This window comes from Callithrix jacchus, chromosome 9 (assembly GCF_049354715.1).
Source record: "Callithrix jacchus isolate 240 chromosome 9, calJac240_pri, whole genome shotgun sequence".
NCBI lineage: Eukaryota > Metazoa > Chordata > Mammalia > Primates > Cebidae > Callithrix > Callithrix jacchus.
The window spans coordinates 74,070,951-74,095,008 of NC_133510.1; the positions used below are offsets into that span (position 1 = coordinate 74,070,951).

General features: G+C 38.6%; 1 protein-coding gene, 1 long non-coding RNA gene and 1 pseudogene across 7 annotated transcripts in view; 2 read left to right on the forward strand and 1 right to left on the reverse strand.

Annotated features, from left to right (window-relative positions):
- Positions 1–24,058, reverse strand: part of LOC118144265 (uncharacterized) — a 437,346-nt gene that overhangs the window by 373,045 nt on the left and 40,243 nt on the right. The gene's annotated exons all lie outside the window — the stretch shown is intronic.
- LGR5 (leucine rich repeat containing G protein-coupled receptor 5) overlaps positions 1–24,058 on the forward strand; it is a 143,745-nt gene that overhangs the window by 37,806 nt on the left and 81,881 nt on the right. The gene's annotated exons all lie outside the window — the stretch shown is intronic.
- On the forward strand, positions 8,997–9,562 carry LOC100400062 (large ribosomal subunit protein uL23 pseudogene; annotated as a pseudogene). The gene has a single exon (XR_013521931.1). The product of XR_013521931.1 is annotated as a large ribosomal subunit protein uL23 pseudogene (transcript).

The following is a 24,058-nucleotide window of genomic DNA, read 5'->3' on the forward strand; positions in this document are numbered from 1 at the left end:
GGAACTTTCAGCGTGATTTTGGGCAAGAAATCTGTTGGGAACTAAGTTCCTAAGTGTGACTACAAGCAAAGTTATGGAGAGAATATGTTGTGGCTATTTTTAATCAGGCTGGCATGGATTAGAAAAATAAAACAGTATTCCTAAACAAGCAGATATTTGCATAACTGGTATGTGGCCCCAGCTTAAGAAAAATACAGTAGATTAAACAAATGTTTATCTCAAGTGACAGAAAAGTAACTTAATAAACATAAACCTACAAAGATAAAGAAATCAGGAAAGAAATGATAATAGACAGGATATGTTAACAAATATGTGAAATGTCTTAAGAGAAAATGACATGGAATAATTCAAGAAGCAAGCCAATTCCTGCCATAAAAGCCTAAAAAGAGTAGTTTGGAAGGTCAGAGTACTGGCAAAAATAGGAAGCTCCACTGAAATTCTTAATAATAAGCAGTTAAACGCATCCCTTAGCTCACACATCCAGGCAACTGTCCTCACCACCCTCTTCTCACCACAAACAATAATCCTGGTAGAAGAGTGGTGATTTACAATCTGAAGAGAGTGACCCCTATGAGACTCCACACTAAAAGGTGCAAATAGTTTCCTCTGGGAAATGGGAATCAGGAGTGGAAAGGATGGGACAGGGACACAATGGCTTTTTTGTTTCTTCATTATAAGGCTTGTAGTTATTTTAAAAAGCATGAAAAAATATATATTTAATAATATAATATATATTTAATAATATAATATATATATTATGTGATTATGGTACATATATTAAATATACTATATATGTGTGATAATATAATATATATTGTACATATATATCATTTTAACCTAGAATAAAATTTTTAAAAAGTAAAATAAAACAATGAAAAGCTTCATACTCATTAAACAGATTTAAAACTACATACTTTTGTATGAATTGATAAAATCCTTATCTTACTGCTTGTAAGGATGGTAGTCTACTGCATGCCTTGGAAATTTTTCTTTTTAATAATGTTCTCCTTTCATGACACTAACTTCCAGGGACATAGTAAGTAGGACTAACACAGCCACACAAGCTGTGCATGCTCCAACTCTACGGCAGCTGGAGTTGGCCATGTGTCAACTAATGGTAAATTTCCATGAGTCTTAGCTCTCCACTTCTTACTGTTTAATTTATAGTAATATTCGCAAGCTCACTTTTTTATGGTAGATACAACTTGTTGCTTCTGTGGCTCCTTTAGCTTCATCATTAATATGCACTTTCCGGGCCGGGTGCGGTGGCTCAAGCCTATAATCCCAGCACTTTGGGGGGCCGAGGCAGGTGGATCACGAGGTCAAGAGATCGAGACCATCCTGGTCAACATGGTGAAACCCCGTCTTTACTCAAAATAGAAAAAATTAGCTAGGCATGGTGGTGCGTGCCTGTAATCCCAGCTACTCAGAAGGCTGAGGCAGGAGAATTGCCTGAACCCAGGAGATGGACATTGCAGTGAGCCGAGATTGCGCCATTGCACTCCAGCCTGGGTAACAAGAGCGAAACTCCATCTCAAAAAAAAAAAAAAAATGCACTTTCCCACCCATACCTCAGTTACTTTAACAGATTCATTATAAAGATATAAGCACGGGTCTTCTTCTTTTTGAGATATCCTCATTTCTTTCTCTTGTATCTTTTCTTAGTTAATAACTACTTTTACATTGGATATAACTTACATTGACGTTTTGAATTTCTAATTATATTATGTAGTCAGCCTTGGTCTAAAAAGACTTCAAACATAATACTTATTTTTATATTTTCTTATACTTTGTAACATTAACCAATAACAGTGAATTATTATACCTTTGGTTGTTTTTGAAAGTACATCAGTGACTTACTGGCTCTTGAGACACTTGTCAGCATATAAATGAATGTTCTATAGCAGATGTTAAGGAAAGACAGATGACCAACTTTATGCTTTTAGAAGGTGAATAAATAAGTCATGTTATTGGGAGCTAAAATGAAGTCTTAGATATTTCTCAAATTAATTCAGCATTTGCTCCTTTCACTGGTATTTGAGTTTAAGAATCTCTCTTCTCTAATTGTCGACTCTGCTCCCTCTACTGGAACCTTGGTTAAATTGAATGGGAAAATGGTTTACTTGAAATTGAATAATACCTTTTCAATGTCGGTCAGTAAGTCCCAGACTGAAGTAAAGACAAACTTTAAGCTAGAAAATTATTCCCACAACATAATTTAAAAGTGTCAGGTATGGCATGGGGAAATTTTTGTCTCCCATATTTCTAACACACATTAGTATTCATAGGATTATTATAGATTAAAGAAAGGGAATGTTTAAATCAAACACATAAGCCACCAAATACAATTCAGGGCCTATCTCGTAATATTTTGCTCTTTTGGATAATTACATTTCTGTGTCGACTCCTTTGTTTTGGGTTTAAAATGCTTGAAAGCATTGCAGAAATAAAGAGAACTCATCAATTATATTGCGGGCACTTCACAGAAGCTCAGAATATGCTTTGTAAACATTACATTCACATTCTTCATGTCACTAACATAAGAACAGTGAAGATTCTTCTATTTCATGAAGGACATTTTTACTTTGGGAATAAGCTTATGTGTCTGTGCGGGTTCACATACTATTCAGTTGCAAATTAGAGTAGAATTTGTGTCTTATCGATTTGATTTTAAAATACAATTTCTACATTCAACTGGAAATAACTCAAAAATTAATATGTTTTGTTGGCTTCCTTTTATTTTTTCTATGGGTTGTTGATTAATGTCTTCTTGATGACTAGATAAGCATTCATAGCGATTTTTAGAAGTGCATTTTAACTAACTGTTTAAAGGAAACAAGGTAGATACAGTACTCTTTAACATCTTTAACCTGCTTGCTGTACTATCCTCCCAGACCCACAAAAAGCATATTTTTTAAAAATAAGCCTCCCAGAATAAGAGAGGAAGGGAATAGTGCCAGAGGATGCAGCATTCATTCAGCTGGTCAATCAACAGGAGTATTTACTGTCTTTCAACCACATGCCAAATGCTGTTAAAAGCTGGTGATTCAGCACCTCCTTGCCCTCATGTCATTCAAGAAAATAAGGCAGTAAGTAAAGATGTGACCACAAACTATTCTAAGTGAAAAGAATGGAGAGGAGGGAAGCAGGGAGAGGCAGGAAGAACAAGGAAAGGACATATTCTTTGGACTGACATATTCTAGATTGGAAGGTCAAGAAGACTTATCTCAGGTGGGAAAAGGTATTTAAGGATGAAGAGGAGCCAGCAATTGGAAGAAATGGTGGGGTGCAGATGAGCATTATAGGCCGAAGTAAATGTACAGAAAAAGCCCTGAGAAAGGAAATGGCTTGGGTTGTAGGAGGAACTTTGCAGTGGTGGGTATAATAAGCAAGGCAGATGGAGGGACCAGTGGCTCAGGATGAGGATGGAGAGTTAGGCATGGGTCAAGCATTCAGGGACTTGTCAGCCACACTTAGGCATTTACATTTCATCTAAGAGTGCATAGAAATCTATTGGAGAATTTTAGGTGGTGCCAGGGAATTATCTAGTTCCGTTTTGAAATTATAAGTTTGGGTGTCATATAGAACAACCTATGAAGGGGGCAGGAGTGGAAGCAGAAAGTAGCTAAGTGCTTAAGAACGAGGAAGGAGACTGGGTGATGTGACTAATGCCTGTAATCCCAACACTGTGGGAGGCTAGAGCAGGCAGATGACTTGAGGTTGGGAGTTCAAGACCAGCCTAGCCAAGATAATGAACCCCGTCTCTAATAAAAATACAAAAATTAGCCAGACCTTGGGGCATGCACCTGTAATCCCAACTGCTCAGGAAGCTGAAGCAGAATCACTTGAAACCAGGAGGCAGAAGTTGCAGTGAGCCAAGATCGTGCCACTGCACTCCAGCCTAAGTGACAGAGTGAATGTCTCAAAAAAAAAAAAAAAATGAGGAACGAGTGGGAATTAAGCAGGCAGGCCAGCACGTGTCACTAGAGAGAGATGGTGAATGCTTCCTCTAGACGAGACCTTGTATCAGACACTTGACCTGTACTGTCTCAAGTCTGCACAACCGCAGCAAAGCCTGGGAGCAGAAGCCCATAGGACAAGCATTCTCCAGATCCCTTCCCTTGAAGAGAAAGTTTACTAGAAATGTACTTCTATGTCAATCTGAAGGGGGAACCTCAGGGCCCTTTGAGAGAATAAAAGGCAGTCTGGTTTGACTGGAATATAGACTCCATGGAAAGGTTTAGAGAGAAATAAGCCTAATCCAGTGGATTAGGACTGGACCATGGAGACTTCAACCAACAGCTGGTGAGATCCTTTCAAATACCAGATGCTGCACTAAGGGCATTTGCCTACATTATCTCATTTAATCCTCACATGATGGCATGAAATAGGTGTTACAGTACATTAGGAAGTTAAGGCCATGAAAGCATAAAAATGACCAATGTCTAACAGCAATATGGTGACAAAACTGTCATTTGAGACCCTATTCTCTTTCTTAAATCTGTAAACCATTTTATCTTTTCTCATATGATAGCTAGATAACAACATTCAGGCTCCATTCTTCAGATCATGGGCAACCAGCAATGGCTTTTTGAACCCACAAAACAGGATGGGATGACAGATCAGATTGACCTTTTGTTTTTCATTTATTATGCTTTAAGTTCTAGGATACCTGTGCAGAATATGAAGGCTTGCTACATAGGTATACACGTGCCATGGTGGTTTACTGCACCTATCAATCCGTCATCTAGGTTTTAAGCCCTGCATACATTAGCTATTTGTCCTAATGCTCTCCTTCCATTTTCCCCCACACCCAGACAGGCCCCAGTGTGTGATGCTCCCCTCCCTGTGTCCATGTTTTCTCATTGTTCAATTCCCATTTATGAGTCAGAATATGTGGTGTTTGGTTTTCTGTTCCTGTGTTAGTTTACTGAGAATGATAGTTTCTAGCTTCATCCATGTCCCTGCAAAGGACATGAACTCATTCTTTTTATAGCTGCATAGTATTCCATGGTATATATGTGCCACATTTTCTTTATCCAGTCTATCATTGATGGGCACTTGGGTTGGTTCCAAGTCTTTGCTATTTTGAATAGTGCTGCAATAAATATAGATGTGCATGTGTCTTTATTGCAGAATGATTTCTACTTAGAGCCTTTTCATGTGCTTCAGGATATTAGATAAAATTTGGGTAGGGAAAGGAAAATTTCATTCTGTTGGCATAGAAGGGTCGCATGGTCACACTATGTTAACTGCAAGATATTTCAGTTTATTGATTATTGCACAAGGTAGGAACAAGAATGGCAGTTTCTGCCTGAGAGAAATGAAATAGATCTGGTTCTTTTAATAAAACTTTTGAAAGATTTGTTTTTGAAATGTTGCCTGGGGGGTAATTTCTGTGTAATTTTTATGGAACCATTAGGTGCAGCCCCAGCTCAGAATTATTTACCAGACATAACAGACATTCAATGACACAACACCAGAGTCACTTCCTAGATGCTGTGCATCATTTTAGCCTTTTGGTCTGCTTTTTATGTTTTTTCTTTTCATTGTCCAACTATAAAGTAATGAAATTATCTGCTAAAAAAGATTTATGGCATAAAAAGGAAGTGGGGAAAGAAGGTACTTCAGATTCCCTCTTTTGAAGGAAAAACATCATTAGAAATTTACTTTTTCTTTCATCAAAAGGCAAAACTAATAATTTTTTTGTGTGAAATTCATGTGTACCAGTTGAATGATTCTCAACCAAGTCTGATTTGACCTTAGGGTACATTTATTTGGCAATGTATTTGTTTTCTGGGATTGCCCTAACAAAGTACCACAAACTGGGTGGCTTAAACAATTAAAAATGTATTTATTTTGTCACAGTTCTGGAGGCTGGAATTCCAAAATTAAGGTGTCAGTAGGGTTGGTTTCCTCTTTGGCTTGTAGATGGCTCTTCTCTCTGTGTCTCTACATGGCCTTCCCTCTACCTGTCTATGTCCAAATTTCCTCTTTATATAAGGACAATAGACATATAAAATTAAAGCCTGCTCTAATGATTTTATTTAAATTTAAAGACACCATCTACAAAAACATTGGTGGTTTCTAGCTTCATCCATGTCCCTGCAACACACATGAACTTATTCTTTCTATGGCTGCATAGTGTTACATTGGCTGCAAAAGTCACATTCTGAGTTAGTAGGGATTACAGCTTCAAAATACAAATTTTGAGGGAACACAATTCAGCCCATAAAAGCCTAGAAAAAGCATTTGTTGTCACAACTGGAAAGAGGGTGTGTGTTACTGGCACTTAGCAGGTAGAGCCATGGAGGTTGCTAAACCCCCCCACAATTCACAGGACAGCCTACATAACGAGGAACAATCCAGCTCAAAATATCAATAGTACGAAGGTTGGGAAATCCTGTCCTACTTCCAAAGCCAATTGTTTGATATTTTTATGCATAAAGAAGAGCAGAATATGTTACTCTAGTGAACACTAATATTATGAATTATAGCACAGTCTTCGTTAGGCAAATACCCATGTTCACATATCACACACAGAAACAATATTTCTTCTCCAGATTTCAAAGCAGTTTCTTGAGAATATAGTATAAATTGGGTTCTGACATTATTGCACCCCTAAGACAAATTTGGGAAAATTTGTTGACATGAAAGTGCTTTGTAAACTGTAAAGTTCCAGACAAATAAATAAGTTTCTGTTATAAGAAAAAAAAGAAGCACAATATAAAATATTAGCACCTTTATCCTTAAAGAAAAAAATTAAGGTAACTCCAGATGGATTTCAAAGGGGGAAAGACTGAGGCAGAGAAGTCTATTATGAGCTCACTGCTATTGCATGTCTTCTCCTCCCAGAAAAGTGGGACACTCAGGATTCCAACTGGAGTTCTAAAATCGGGAGCTGGAAGAGAGATGAACCAGTGGAGTCAAGAAGGACCCAGAAAATGATATCCAAAGGCTAGGTGGAAGCAGAGTAGATTGTTCAGAGAAGGGGACTGAATAAGGAATCACTCCAAAGGGACTGACAAGGGGGGAAGGAAAGCCAGAAGTGCCACAAAGGCATGAGAAACCAGAGAAGTGGAGAGGAGACCTTTTCTGGGGTACCCCCTCATGTGTGTGGTACTTCTTAAGAGTGAAAATGATCACACAAAGATGAGAATCTGAATTTAAACTATAGCCACAAAAAGTGAAAATTAGACCACGGATTTCAATGTACAGTGTAGCAGCAAAGGGGCTGGTCTCACAAGCTGGATTCAAACTGACTCTGCTGCTTACTGCTGTGTTTCACCTTCAGAAAGCTACTGAAGTTCTACATGCCTCTGTTTCTTTACCTGGACTGTTGTCTTCAGGTTAATTAATTAGGTTTTGTGTATGTGTGCATGTGTTTGTGTACATGAGTGTGAAGTACTTAGCATATTATTTATTACTACTGTGGAAACATTTCAGAAATATAATCAATAGGGCTGAGGCCATTTAGATGAGAGTGGGGATGAATGATAGGATGCCGCAAACTGGAGGTTTCTGGCTTGATCAATTGGGAGAATGGGAATATATTAATCAAAATGAGAAACACAAAGGGAAAGTTGGTTTGGAGGGAAAAAAAAGAAAAGAAAATAGTGAGTTTAATTTGAGATGTGTTAGGTAACTGTCAGTTAACCACCTGGAGAAGTTCCTTCAGGAACAAATAAGAATCTGTTGCTCAGATGGAAGTTCAAGGCTAGGAATTGTTCATAATTTCTTGTGATTATTAATTCCATGTGGCTAAATAAGATTTCCCAAGAAAAACATGTAGAGAGAAAAAACAGAGGCAGGAGAGATAGAACCTTAGGGTATTCCTGGATATTTGAGCTTTTCTGATGATTTTAAAAACTGTACAGTCCTTTAGATGTTATAAAGCAGAAAGTGCCCTTGAAAGTTTTTGAGATATGTAGAACTGTTATGTTAAATAATCAAACAACTATGTGGTCAATATTATTAGTAGTAGTATTAATTAGTTTTTAAATCTGTTTTCCCACATTATGTCCAGGCTAGTTGAGTCCACCTCCTACTGGTAATTCGCTGCTATGGATTTAAAACCAAAACAAACACACACCAAGAGGGCTTAAAGGCTCTCTTCTGAGTGGGGCCTTTTCCTCTTGAGGAAGGCGCAAAAGACTTTGCGCCTGAGATTACAGCCTTTTGATTCTGGATGTTCACAACAGGGTTTGATTTGCTGTTGTTATTGTTGTTTTCTTTGTATGTTTTGCTTTGATTTTGTTGTGTTGACTGCTTGCTTCCTTCTCTATCTTGGGATGTGAGCCAAGTACACGCGGTTCTTAGGAAAGTGACCTCTCCACAAATAACTACATCTACATCTATCATTTTGTTGTTGACATAATATAAATAGGGCAGAGGAATGCCCAGTCACATTAACCATTTCTATCTATGGAGATTAGAATGATAATGTAAAAATTTTCAAATGAGCTTTGGTTTAAGTCTCTCTTTTTGAAGCTCACACTAAAAAATTAACACAGTATTAACATAACCATTTAAGAAGGGACCAGTAGAACCTAAGCCAGCTAGCTCTAAACATTTTTTAGAATTATTCTATAATTTAAAAACAATTTTCAAGATAACTGTAAATGTCAATATGCTAGCATTACTGTACTCTTGATACATCTGTATATGCAAGAGTTGTAATTAGTAAAAACATTAAGTGATTATATGCCTGAGAGTAAATATCTCAGGTAAAAACAAGAGAAAAAGAGTCAATGTTATTATAATGATAATTATAGCAAATATGTAGCGTTTATTATGTGCCAGGTACTGTTTTAAGTACTTTATATGTATTAGCTCAATTATTTCTGTTAAAGAAAAATCTGAAGCACAATAAAATTTTTTAAAGTTTATTTGAGTTAGAAGTAATTTATAAATTGAGGAATACCAGACCAACAGAAATCTAGTGTTCCAATGTCAGAACATCAGAAGCAAGTATTTAATTTAAAAGTGAGAAAAATGGACCCTTTTCACAAGATGGCGCCGAAAGCGAAGAAGGAAGCTCCTGCCCCTCCTAAAGCCGAAGCCAAAGCGAAGGCTTTAAAGGCCAAGAAGGCAGTGTTGAAAGGTGTCCACAGCCACAAAAAAAAGAAGATCCGCACGTCACCCACCTTCCGGCGGCTCAAGACACTGCGACTCCGAAGGCAGCCCAAATATCCTCGGAAGAGCGCCCCCAGGAGAAACAAACTTGACCACTATGCGATCATCAAGTTTCCACTGACCACTGAGTCTGCCATGAAGAAGATAGAAGACAACAACACACTTGTGTTCATTGTGGATGTTAAAGCCAACAAGCACCAGATCAAACAGGCTGTGAAGAAGCTCTATGACATTGATGTGGCCAAGGTCAACACCCTGATTCGGCCTGATGGAGAGAAGAAGGCATATGTTCGACTGGCTCCTGATTATGATGCTTTGGATGTTGCAAACAAAATTGGGATCATCTAAACAGTCCAGCTGGCTAATTCTAAATATATGTATATCTTTTCACCATAAAAAAAAAAAAAAAGTGAGAAAAATAAAGAAATCTGGGGCTGGGTATAGTGGCTCACACCTGTAATCCCAGGACTTTGGGAGGCTGAGGCAGGAGGATCGCTTGAGGTTACAAGTTTGAGATTAGACTGGGCAACGTATCAATACCCAATCTCTGCAAAAATAAAAATTAGCCAGGCATGGTGGCACTCACTAGTACTCCCAGCTACTGGAGAGGCTGAGGCAGAAGAACTGCTCAAGCCCAGGAGGGTGAGGCTGCTGTGGACCATGACTGTGCCACTGCACTCCAGCCTGGGCAACAGAGCAAGACCCTGTCTCAAAAACAAATAAGAAATCTGATTGACTTATGTCTACACAAGGTGGAAAACCTTTGCATATTTTGTTGTCCCACAAGATGAACAACCCAGCATTATTGAGAGAAAAAGTCAAAGAGGATCTGATGACTCACCAGTTGGGAGTAATATAAATGTCATGGTTCTTTTTTGTCATATCTACATTTTTACATTACCAGGTCGAATGGTTATGATTTAGAGAAGAAAGAAATATAATGTCATAAATTTGATAAAGTAACCTATGCATACTGTCACTAAACAAGGATGACTGGCTTTCTTTTCAAACATGTCTCAAATATTGCTCTATTCAATAAACAAAACTATTAATTTTATACAGTGAAACCATAGAGGAATTTCATTTGTCTTCAGTATTTTAACTGAACACGACTCTTAATGATTTTTGTTTGTTTTGTTTTGTTTTTAGAGACAGGGTCTCACTCTGTCACTTAGGCTGGAGTGTTGTGGCATGATCATAGCTCACTGCAGCCTCGAACTTCTGGGTTCAAGTAATCCTCCCACCTCAGCCTCCCAAGTAGGTAGAGCTATAAGTGCATGCCACCACACTCAGCTCATTTTAAAATTATTTCTGTACGAGGTCTCTCTATGTTGCCCAGACTCATCTCTAACTCTTGGCCTCAAGCGATCCTCCCACCTAAGCCTCTAAGGGATTGTAAATGTTAGTCACTGCACCTGGCTGAATTTTCTAATGATATGGTCAAGGATATCATGGTCATGTTTTCATGTCGTATCTGTGTTATTACACATAGGAGTCCAGTCTTCATAAGCTGTGTCAAACCAAAGAGTTTGATTAAAGAGGGAGTCTAGAATACTCACTAGATTGAACCCAATTCCCTATAGGTATTCTATGCATAATGATAAATTACCAGTAATAAAATCAACGGTAGTTATATGCCATTGCTTTTTCCTTAATAGTTTCTAATGCCAAAATAGTCTATTATAAATATCAACTGACCTGCCAAGAGGAGGGTACCAAGCTTTTTTAGAAAGCCTATTTCCTGAATTGCTCACCCAGGTATGTGTGGGAGCAAGTTTTAATATTAGCTGTGGTTTTCCTATTTATCCAGATGACTATATAGCCAGCAATTGCTTTGGTTAGTGAGCAATACTTTAAACAGTAGACTTTAGAGGATGTTCAGTTTGAGGAGTGACCGTTCCCAACTAAGTAAAAGTTTGAACATTTTGTGTTAAATGCAAAACAAAAACAAGTCTTTAGTCAATGGAAAAGAGTCAAATGAAGTCTTGTTTTGTGATCTTGCGAAAGCTGCCTACTGTGTGACACCATCTACTTAAGTCACCTATAGGTCGACAAGTCCAAAAGTCTAAGGGAGCTTTCTTTTACTTGAGACATAGACCTAAGTTTCAAGACTCTGAAGTTTTGCTGCAGTGTGAATAATAATAAGAAATAGTATGATCCCTTTCAATGAGGCTCAAGGACAGTTTTTCTCTGGAGTCATTTTCAAAAAACTCAATTTCTGGGTTCCAGGTCATGGAAGGTTTGATCATCAGGAGATGGGTCATGGAAAGCTTTCTTCACCTGGTGAAAACATACTTTGACATAACACATCAATGTTTTGCAATATTGACTTATATTAGCAAATAAGTCAGGAGATACATGAGGCTCTATTTTCAAAGACACGGGTCTCCTAGTTATTATTTTATAAGGGGCCGATTTGTAATTTCCCGTTGGGTTTGATCTAATTGTCATTAAGGTCAGTGGTAAAACTTTTGGCCAAGTTAATCCAATAAACTTTATTAATTTAGCTAATTTTAGTTTCAAGATGCCATTCATCCTTGTAACATTTTGAAAGGACTGAGGATGATAAGTGAAGTGCAATGGTAGTGCCATTGGATTTGTAAAATCTTATTTAATTGTTTGATAACCTGACCAGTGTGAAGTGAGCTCCCCTATCTCTGAAAATCTGTCCAGGGATGCCCACAGAGGAAACACATTTTTAAATAAATTTTTTGTTAATGTTGTGGCATCAGCTTTTTTACAAGGGAAAGGCTTAATCCATTCTAAAAACAGACACACACATACTCTGGTTTCTCTTCAGATCGTATAAATCTTTCGCCTTTTACTAAAAACAGACACACTATCACAAGAATATATTGTTATCCCACTTAGGGTGGCAATTGAATGAAATCCATCTGTAGATGTTTAAATGGCCCAGCAGGTAATGGAACTATACCCCCTGAATCATTAAGGGTCTTTCTGGGATAATGGGTTTGACAAGCCAAACAATGGTTATAAATGATTTTTGTTGTTTTAGAACAATCATCCCACCAGTACTTCTTAACAATTTGAACCATTTTATCTACACCAGGTTGAGTAATGGAGTACAGGACTTTTAAGAGTGGTATTTTCAGGGCCTCAGGAAGGGCTAGGCAGCTATCCAGGCTCTTGGTGAGTCCTTATTTAGCATTAAATTTGCATCCTTTTAGACAACGTTTTTGTTGTTCCAATTCAGGTGCACAGCATTGTTTATTGAACAAATGATCATAAGTAATTTTGATTTGAATTGACATTATGGAATTCATAAAGATTCCATATTTTAACAATTTCAGTGCTAGTCAACTTGGCATCAAAGTCTGCTAATCCCTTCCATTAACATTTAGGTTTAGTTTTATGAATATGAGCTGCAGTTTTAATAACAACTTGTTGAGGGCAATAGAATAGCTGAAAGAAATTAATCTACCTGTGATCCTTTTTGATGGGGTTTCCACCAGAAATGAGAAATGCTCTTTGTTTCCATAATACTCCAAAATCATGGACCACTCCAAAAGTGTATTTATTGTCTATTTAAATGTTAACTTAGGCCAGGCACGGTGACTCACATCTGCAATCCCAGCACTTTGGGAAACTCAGGTGGGAAGATCACTTGAGCCCAAGACTTTGAGACCAGCCTGGGCAACATAACAAGACCCCATCTCAAAAAAAAAAAAAAAAAAAGAAGAAGAAGAAAATTAGCCAGGTCATGGAAAGGTCATCATCCTCTCACCTCAGCCTCCCAAGTAACTGGGACTACAGGCATGGTGGCACATACCTGATTATGGTGGCACATGTCTGTAGTCCCAGCTACTTAGGCTGAAATCGGAGCATCAGTTGAGCCATGGAAACTGAGGCTTTGGTGAACCATGATCACACAACTGTACTCTAGCCTGGGCTACAGAGTGAGACCCTGACTCAAAAAAAAAAAAAAAAAAAAAAAAAAAACCCATAAAAATCAAATAGTAACTTACTTGTTTTTGGCTACATGACATGCCCTTGTAAGAGTATATAATGTTGCAGATTGTGCTAACTTAAACTGTGAAAGAGTTCCCTTTTCTGTTAGTTCATATTGAGTGGTTACAACATATTCTGTTTGGTATCTCCTTGCTATAATTTTTGGCATAAGGCCCATTAACACAAAGTTTCAATTCAGGATTATCTAATAGAATGTCCCTTAAGTCAATGTGAGGGGTCAATAGTTGTGATACCACACTAACACATTTAAGCAGAGGTAACAAAGTAACAAGGCTAAGCAGAGATTACAGCATTCAAGATGGAGATTTGGAGGTTACAGGAGAAAGATTTCATAAGATGTTAGTCCACCTGATCTGACTGGAATGTAATAAACTTTTAATTGTGTGTGGAACTGGTAGGTAAAGTTTCATTTCCTAATATTAGGTCAGATGAGGTTTCTTCTAATTTAGCTGCTGCTGCTACTATTTTCAGACAACTTGAATATGCTCTGGCCACTAGATCTAACCAGAGACTCTAATAAGAAATCAGTCACTTTACTTCCCCCCTGTTCCTGAGCCAGGACTCCCCAGACCTGATTATCATGTTTGTAAACAAACAACATAAAACATTTTGTATAATTCAGGAGACTTAAAGCTAAAGGCTATTATAAGGTCAGTTTTATTTGATGGAAATAAATAAAGGTTCATGATTACCTTCCTGTAGCAAAGACTTTGATATGGTTTGGTTGTGTCCCCATCCAAATCTCATCTTGAATTGTAGCTCCCCACATGTCATGAGAGGGACCTGGTGGGAGGTAATTGAATCATGGGGGTGGGTTTTTCCGATGCTGTTCTCCTGATAGTGAATAAGAGATCTGATGGTTTTATAAATGCCAGTTCCCCTGCACACGCTCTCTTGGCTGCCACCATGTAAGATGTACCATTGCTCCTCCTCCACCTTCTGCTATGATTGTGAGGCCTCCCCAGCCATATGAAACTGTGAGTCCATTAAACCTCTTTTTCTTTATAAATCACCGAGTCTTAGGTATTTATTTATAGCAGTGTGAAAATTAACTAATATAGACTTTAAGACAGTTCTTTTATAAGTTTATATAAGGGGGATGCCAACAGAAAAAGATTGAGGACCCAAGTTTTACAGTATCCCTCAAGTCCAAGGAATCCTTTCAATTATCTCTTAGTCATGGGTCTAGGGAAACCTTGGATTGACTTCATTTTTTTCAGGTAAGAGGGAAATTCTCTTTGCAGTCAAATCATGTCTTAAGTAATAGGCCTTTTCTTTAGAGAATAAAGTTTTCCATGGCGACCTTATGTTTCTTGTAAAGTAATAGCTGTAAGAAAGAAGTTGAATCTATGACAGAGTTTTCTTTGGTAGAAGAACATAACTATAAATTATTTACATATTAAATAGTAGCAAAATTTCTAGGAAAACATGAGATTGGCAGGTCTTGCCATAATGTCTGAAAAAAATAACATGAGGCATCACTGGAACCCTGTGGCATTACAGTCCAGGTGTATTGCTGGTTTTTGCAGCAAACAAGTATTGGCTCTCCTTATCAAGTACAACACTAAAGAAGACAGAGTGGCAATCTATCACTGTGCATCATTTGGAAGCTGTAGGCACACTAGATAATGAAGTGTTAGGATTTGGAATCATGGGAAATTTTGAAATTATAATTTTATTTATTGCACATAAGTCTTGAACAAATCTCATACCTCATCCATTAGGTCTTTTAGCTAGTAGAATTGGAGTATTACAGGGACTAGTACAAGTAGTTACAAATCTTTGAACTCCTCTACAATTAGTGGAAGTCTTTGGATTACCTTTAACTTCAGGGGTAAATGGGGAGATTTAGGCAACGGCTTAGAATGGTCTATTTGGATATTTATAGGTTCGGAACTTTCCATTTTTTCTATCAGTTGAGTAGGAAGCCTATAGATATTGGGGTACTCCAGAAAGACTGGAGTTGGTATAAGTTTGGCTTTCAACATTATCAACTCCCACTTGTGAGAACAAAGTAGTTCAGGTTCAGGAGGATCAGAGACTTCTAGGATTATTTCTCCTTATAAAGAGAGTTTTACGTGTCTTCTCAGGTTAGAAAGCAAATCTTATCTCAGTATCTTTACTGGAGTGGTGTCACATAGTAAGAAGGCATGCTTTTCAGAAACTAGTTCAGCATTTCAACTGGTTTACACATGGGAATTCTCTGAACTTGATTTGAAACTCCCAGTACAGAAATATTTTTTTACTCCAAGAGATTTGTTGGTTGATTAGGGTGGGGTTTAAAGTGGATAAAGTGGTTCCAGAGTCCACCAACATTGTATATACATGACTCTCCATTGATCTTGATCGGAGTTTCCTTATAAACATAAAGGTATTATAGGAAGTGACCTACCAGAGAATCCCTCAGAACCCCATTCATGTTGATTATTGTCTTGAGAGTCAAACCGTTGGGAATTTTGTTTAACAGAGAAAGTTAGAGACTGATTGGACAATCTTTTCTCCAGTGATGGCAGACATCTGAAGGTACAGGGTTTCTTTGTTCAGGACCTCTTGATTTTGAGTTATAATATGCATGAAGAGGCCCTTTTGGACTTTGTCCCTGTAGTTGTTGCAGCTGTAAATGTAGAAGCCTTTGATATTTTTTCTTTCAGTGTTTCACCTTTTTCTTGTTCTAAAGTTCTCTCAAAATGTTCAACCATAATGACTAATTCAGCTGCATCAGTAACTTCCCATTCAATCTTTCATTTTTTAATCAGGTCACCAAGCTTTGGTGAGAGCCCACGGATGAATAAGCTGTAAGAGCTATTTCAGTTTCAGCAGGAAACTTTCCTTGCTATATTTTAAGACCAGAATGTCTAATGAATGAGGTTTCCAATCTAGCTTTGTAATCAGAAACTAATTTATCTCTTTTTGTTTGCATACATGATTGAATAATGGACCAATCTTTTGTGGGAAGACAATGGGGATCGTTTCCAGCAGTTTTTCAGCTGTTTTTACGGCATCTTTTTTTACCATACCTAGAAGTAGCTATTGAAGAGTCAGCAGTCCTTTCCTCAGGCTTATCCCATCCTGCTCTGTTTATCCATTTATATACATCTCTGGATCTTAATATGTGTATAAACTGATATAAATCAGGAAACTCAGGGTCATAGGCTCCTATGAGGATTCTCAATTCCTCAGAAAATTTTTGTGGATTTTCCTTGCAATTTGGAGAATATTTTGCTATGGCTCTGAATTCAGCTTTTGACCCAAGAGGAAAAGTATTTACAGGAGCCAAACCTGGCTATTCTGAGAGCCTAACTGTGTGAGGCATTCACTTAACTTCCTTTTTGTGTTTATTCACCAGATAAAAACCTAAGTAACTGAGCAAAAGGATTAGAGGTTTAGGAGAAAGAGATGGTTTAACAAACGGGCTTGTGGATTTAGAATAATTAGGTAGAGAAGAATAAAGGCAGGAAACAAAGTCACATCAGTTACCACACAATTTCCTTACTTTTGCCCTCAATGTATTGCTTATGCTTTTCAGCTGTCTTATTTTATTTTAATAAATAAGTTTTTTTTTTCTTTGAGATAGGGTCATCTAAGCTGGAGTGCAGTGGTGCTATCACGGCTTATTCAAGCCTTGATCTTCTAGGCTCAAGTGATCTTCCCATCTCAGCCTTCTGAGTGGCTGGGACCACAGGCATAGGTCACCATGCCCAGCTAATGTTTTGATTTTTTGTTTGTCTGTTTTGGTAGAGACATGGTCTCACTATGTTGCCCAGGCTGGTCTTAAACACTTAGGCTCAAGCAATCCTCCCACTGTGGCATCCCAAAGTATTGGGATTATAGGCATGAACAAAGAGTCTTTTAAAAAGGCAATTTTAATCCATCAGTTCTTTATAAGCCTCTGTATACCAATCAAAAACTGCATCCCATTGTTTCTGAGGTACTCAGAATCCATTCTTTTCCAATATGCCCCAATATGAACAACTTTATCTAGATTAAAAAGACCCCATTGTGGCCACTGCAACTTCAAATTATTCCTTGTAGGCACACCCATTTTTCTAGAATGCCACAAGTTTGGGGTCTACAATTTCTAAACAAAAAATGTGTTGGTGTTCCCCGCAAAGGAGTCCCAGACTCCTCAGATATTGACAAACCCAAAATATCCTGTCCTTTTAAAATTCTACCTACCTGAGGCTTCCAACTAGAAACTGAGTCTAGTTCCTACTGAATACCCCATTTAACCTTTGGATCCCAATCTGGATTCCAGATCTATTCTGGAAACTAGTGCACTAGACTGGACCTTGTCCAGTTTTTGTCAAGCACTCAATTTGACTCTGGGTCCAATAGGGAATAAAATGATTCAGACAAACTTAGAGAGCTCGGCACACAAATGTGGAGCTTAAAATCTAAGAGGGACTTAACAAGGACCTCCAGATGCAGTGAGAAAGCAGTGAGCTCCATGGATTCAGCAGGTACCTTCTGTGGTTACTTGATACACCCAGTAGCATGGCCCAAGGGTGAGGGGCCAGGGGTCTCCTTTGAATCCCACTTCTGACACCAAGTTGTTAAAGAAAATCTAAAGCACGGTAAAATGTTAGAGTTTATTTGAGTAAGAAGTAATTCATGAGTTGGGGAACACCAGACCAAAAGAGGTTTAGCATTCCAATGCAGAACATCAGAGGCAAGCATTTATAGGGAGATGCAGAAGTAAAACAAAGAAATCTGATTGACTTGCAGTTACATAATTATCTCTTTGGGGATGCTTTGTTGGGAAGTTCCTAGTCACATAATTATATCTTAATTGGGTACCTATGATTGACTAGAGTTAAGTTTAATTTCTGTTTAACATAAGCATTTACCAGAAATGACACAAATTAAGTTTAGCTTATATCTGCAGTGTGACCCCAGTCAGGTTCTACCTATATTTGCAATTTAAGCTACATTAAGGCTACTTTTAAGGCCTAGCCAGTTTTGTTTGCTCAGAAATTTTTCAGGCCTGGTCTCTACTTTTATCTTACTTTAACATTTCTCACAACAATTTTATGAAGTGGAAACTATTATCACTATTTCACGGATGATGCAGATGAGGGAACTGAGGTGGCTCAAGCCTGTAATCCCAGCACTTTGGGAGGCCAAGGCAGGTGGATCATGAGGTCAAGAGATCGAGACCATCCTGGTCAACATGGTGAAACCCCGTCTCTACTAAAAATACAAAAAAAATTAGCTGGGCATGGTGGTGCGTGCCTGTAATCCCAGCTACTCAGGAGGCTGAGGCAGGAGAATTGCCTGAACCCAGGAGGCAGAGGTTGCGGTGAGCCGAGATTGCGCCATTGCACTCCTGTCTGGGTAACAAGAGCAAAACTCTGTCTCAAAAAAAAAAAAAAAAAAAGATGTTAAATAACTTGCTCAATGTTACTCAGCTCAGAAATATCAAGGCCAGGACTCAAACTAAGGCAAAATATCTACAGAATACACAGTGTTAACTATTACGCTATTAACTCTTTCAAAAGAATACCTTTGAAATCACAAAAGAATATTAGAAAAAGAGAGATTATTAGGCTTTTCCTTACATATCAGTGTATAGTTAAACTTGTTACAGCAAGTATGTTTTACTTCTAATTCTAAGTTCATCAAATAAGATAAAATGTTCTGCTGGCACTTTGCAAAAAAGGGTATCATGATGGTCAAAGTCATATGAAAAGATGCTCAGCTCTATGAGATATGAGGAAAATGCAAATTATAACCACAATGTGATATCACTGTACACCTGCCAAAATGACTAAAATAAAAAAGAGAAAAAAGCCAGACACAGTGGCTCTTGCCTATAATCCCAGCACTTTGGGAGGCTGAGGCAGGTGGATCTCAAGGTCAGGAGATCGAGACCATCCTGGCTAACATGGTGAAACCCCATCTGTATTAAAAATACAAAAAATTAGCTGGGTGTGGTGACACATGCCTGTAGCCCAGCTACTTGGGAGGCTGAGGCAGGAGAATCACTTGAACCTGGGAGGTGGAGGTTGCAGTGAGCCGAGATTGTGCCACTGCACCCCAACCTGGGTGACAGAGTGAGACTCCATCTCAAAAAAAAAGAGAAATGATACCAATTTTGGTAAAAACAAATGGAAACTATTGGATATGAAATAATTGGTATTCTTATAGACTACTTATAGAAGTGTACAAATTAATATAACCACTTTAAAAATTAGATTAAATAGATACTGCCAAAAAACTATTTGGCAGTATCTATTAAAGCAGACATATGTATATACCAATACGCAGCAATTCCACTTCTAGATATATACCCAACAAACATGTAAACATATGGGTTCAATAAATCTGTTTAAGAATGTTTATAGCAGTACTGTTCATAATAGTCACAAACAGAAAACAATTCAAATGTCCATTAGCAGTTGAGTGGGTACTTAAATTGTGGTGTAATTATAAGATGAAACACTATACTGCATTAAGATAGAATAAAACATTGCTATGTGCAACATATGGATAAATCTAACAAATGTAATGAGTGAAGAAGCTAGACACAAAAATGCCTATAAATGATTTCATTTATATAAAGATCAAAAAGAAGTAAAACTAATATAAAGTGTTAGATGCCAGGAGAATGGTTACTTTTGTGGGGAGCAGTGAATAGAAGAGAACATGAGGGGGCTCCTGAGGTGATGCCAATATTCTATTTCTTTATTTGTGCTAGTTTATGAGGTGTGTTCATATTGTGAAAATTAATCAGGGGCCAGGCATGGTGGCATGCCTGTAACCCCAGAACTTTTGGAGGCCAAGGTGGGAGAATTGCCTGAGCCAAGGAGTTCAAGACCAGCCTGGACAACATAGTGACACCTCACCTCTACCAAAAAAAAAAAAATTAATTAGCTGAGGGTATGGTAGTGCAAGCCTGTGGTTCCAGCTACTTGGGAAGCTGAGGTAGGAGGATAACTTGGGCCCTGGAGGTTGAGACCGCAGTAAGCCATGATCATGCCAGTGCACTCCAGCCTGGGTGGCAGAGTGGAACCCTGGATGAAAAAGGAAGAAAGGAAGGATGGACGGATGGACGGGAGGGAGGGAGGGAAAATTTATCAGTCCGGACACAGAATTTATGCATTTTTCTGTATATATTATACTTCAATAAAAAATATTTTTAAGAATCCAGTGTTTTAGAGTTAAAAACCGTAACATTTTTAAATTACCTGGAAATAATACTATTCATACTATGATAAACTGCTACTCAAGCCTGCACCTTGCCTTTTGAGGTTCACAAGAGGGTTTATCTCTAGAAGTATATTTGAAAAGTGATCAATTAAAAAGTGCTAGAATGGCTACAGCCTGGATTCATTGTTATCAAAGGTATCTGGCAGAGACCTAAATGTTGCTGAATCTCCCAAGACAAATTTAAAATGATTGTACTTAGAAGAAATAGGAATTGTACTGTGCTGCTAAAGAAGTAAATATTTGTCTTCAACTGTGGCAGAGATTAAAGAAAGAGCATCGATTCTTTTTTTGTTTGTTTGTTTCCTTAATTTTTTAAAATAGTAACACTTTAAGAAAGGGCTTCCTTGTTCACTGATTCAAATACCAAATCTCAACTATGGCTGAATTTTAACATGATGAACAGAGTACCTACTTGAGTCATCTCCCTCACAACAAATCCATAGAAATGATAGGAAAGATACTTTAGAAGAAGACGACGACGAAAAGGAAAAGAAGGAGGGAGAAGGAGGAAAAAGAGGAGGAGAAGCAGCAGTTAGTAGCACTTGTGCATGGGGGTAGAAGGATGAGAATCTCTGTGGAATCCCTGGGAAAGAAAACAAATAGGATCAACTGAAGAGGGAAACTTAATTACAAGCAAATATATATATGTACATATATACATACACACATATATATAGTTAAAACTGATATATATAGTTATCACAAAGAGTTTGCTCCCAAGAGCATTTCATCTCGGAAGAGTTATATACCTCATGCTCTTAGAGGCAGTGTAGCCATTTGTCCAGGCTGTTACAACAAATTAGCATAAACCAGGTGGTTTAAACAACAAAAACGTGTATCTCACACTTATAGAGGCTGGGAAGTCCAAGATCAAGGTACCAGCAGATCCAGTGTGCTCTGGGGGGGGTCTGCTCCCTCAGTTTTCAGTTGACCAACTTCACATTGTATTCTTGACATGGTTCCATAGTGTAGTGGTTAGCATGTCTGCTTTACACACATTGTATCCTTAAATGGCAGAAGCAGAGCTCTCTCATGTCTCTTATAAGGACACTAATCTCATCCTGGGACCCCCCTTTCATGACCTAATTATGGCAGACAGCAAAGCTCTCTCACGTCTCCTTTAAGGACACTAATCTCATCATGGGGCTCTCCTCTCATGACCTAACTACTTCCCAAAGGCACCATCTCCAAATATCACCACTTTAGGGATTCAGCAAATTTGGGGGAACACAAATATTCAGTCCATAGCATGCAGTAATGTGCTATAGTATGCTAAAGGGGAAGGGACCCATGAGGAGGGCCAATAAGGAGAAAGGTATGGGTGTGGTAAGCAGGGGACAAAGGAGAACATCCTTGGTGGTCCAAAGAAACCCAGTTATTTCTATGAAGTAAGAGGAAAGGTGCCCCATGAGCATGATGGGGATGGTCATTGATGAAGAGATTTGAGGCAAGTAGTAAAAGCTGGCAGCAGTTCCCATGGGAGTAAGTTGAGCAATAGCAAAGAGCAGAATTGTGCACTGGTGTTACAAACACACAAAGACCATGAATTTATAGTCACTGATCTACACATTTGTGAGGTTTTTTATTTTCTGGTAGCACTCAGTACCCTGGGATAATAACAGAGAAGATAAATGAATCATAGTGTTTTTCCAGAGCTGAGGTTTTCCCAGGAAAGTCAGACAAAAGACGGGGGCTAGGGAGTTGAGATGTTGGTGAGATAGTGATCAACATGGCAGACAGCAGAGCTCTCTCATGTCTCTCATAAGGACACTAATCTTATCATGGGGGCTCCCCTTTCATGACCTAAGTACCTCCCAAAGGCACCATCTCCAAATATCACCACTTTAAGGAGATCGACAGCCTAGGTTTGGGGGCTAAGATGAGCTTTGATACAGGAAGTATCAAAGGACTGGATGTTGAAATAGAGAACAACGAAGATGGAAAAATAAGAGGTTATATCAGAATCACAAGGGTCTGCCGAATTAGATGGTGAATGGCCTTGGAAGAGACATAGGGGAGTGGTAATTTAGAAACAGAAAGGATAATGCATTCCAGGGAAGAGAACCACACATGTAAAGACACATGCAAAGGGAAACAGTAAGTATTTCCATTTAACTAGATCACATATTGCATGGAGGAAAGTGGCATGAGATCAAGATGGAAACCCACGTTCAGCCAGATTGTGAAGAGCCTAAGGAGTCTTGGCATCATTTCCTCCCAGAGACAGGCATCAGAAGTTCTCAGAGAGCACTGTCCTGTCTGGCAAGTGTTGGGCAGGTTGTATCCTGCACAGAGGTTCCTTCATGGTGTCTATACTCTAGGCCAAGCTCTGCTTGCCAAGCCATTCACCCTGCATGCTGTTACCCCAGGAGGAAGAGGATATTTTCTTTAATTCTTCACCCTTCAGGAGAGGAAGTCCTTTTATAATTTATCCACTTGAGGGGGTGCATTTCTTTTGGGGTTACAGTGGCTCTGTGTAGATTGATGTAAGACAGACTTCTCAGGGTGACTTCTCTGGCCGTGGTGTAGAAGATGACCCAGGATGAGACACAGTAAATGTGGAGAACAGAACAATTTTCAGCAGGACAAGGGCCTAACCAAAGGCAGCCAAGAAGGAAGAAGAGGGGCCAGATCCAGAAGTGAACTCTGTAGAAGAATTAACCCCAGGGGGCTTATGGATGAAGGAACGGTGGGAAAGGAAAAAGTTAAAGATGACTCAGATATATTCTCCACTGTGTTCCTAGAATAAAACCTGACCACAATTAATGCTCAACTAACATCTGTCAAATGAAAAACAACAACAACAAAAAATGAGCTGCAAGTGACAAAAACATTGTCAAGAGAAAGATAGTGTCTGCTGTGATGGAACCCACAGGAACTCATAAGAATCAGTACCTTTAATCATCTTAAGCCTCCTCAATTTCAAGTGAGTTGTAGAGGTCAGGGAACTGGCCTAAAAATTTAGTTACTCCAACCAGTGGTTTTCAGTCTCGACTGAACATTTGAATCATCTGAAAAGCTTTTAAAAACTCTAATGCCCACCCTGGATCAATTAACTCCAAAATCCTGAGGATAAAACCCAGACATCACAACATGTTTTTTAAGGCAGGGCTCACTCTGTCCCCAGGCTGGAGTGCAGTGGTCGGCTCATGGCTCACTGCAGCCTCGACCTCCCAGGCTCAGGTGATCCTCCCACCTCAGCCTTCTAAGTAGCTGGAACTACAGGCACACACCACCACACCTGGCTATTTTTCTGTGTTTTTTGTTTTTGGGCTTTTTTTGGACAGACAAGGTCTCCCTATGTTGCCCAGGCTGGTCTCAAACTCTTGGCCTCAAGTGAACCTCCCACCTCAGCATCCCAAAGTGCTGGGATTACAGGTGTGAGCCCCTGTGCCAGTCCAGAAATCAATATTTGTTAAAGCACCTGGGGTGGTTCCTATATATAGCAACTTCTCTTATGGAACTTTGCAATCTCTATTCTAGATTTCTAGATATGAGCAGTAACATAGCATAGATAAGAGGTGGGTCAGAGACAGGGCAGAATGGTTTAACCTATTTGACCATCTTGTCAAAACTGAAATCAATCATCCATTTTTTATGAAATCCTTTTACACAGTAACCAGTTCTTCAAAATTAATTTCTACATCTTGACAAAAGAGGGAAAACTTTAGGAAATTCATTATGTGGCTTCATTAACTTTAGGAAACTGAATCATGGGCAAGAT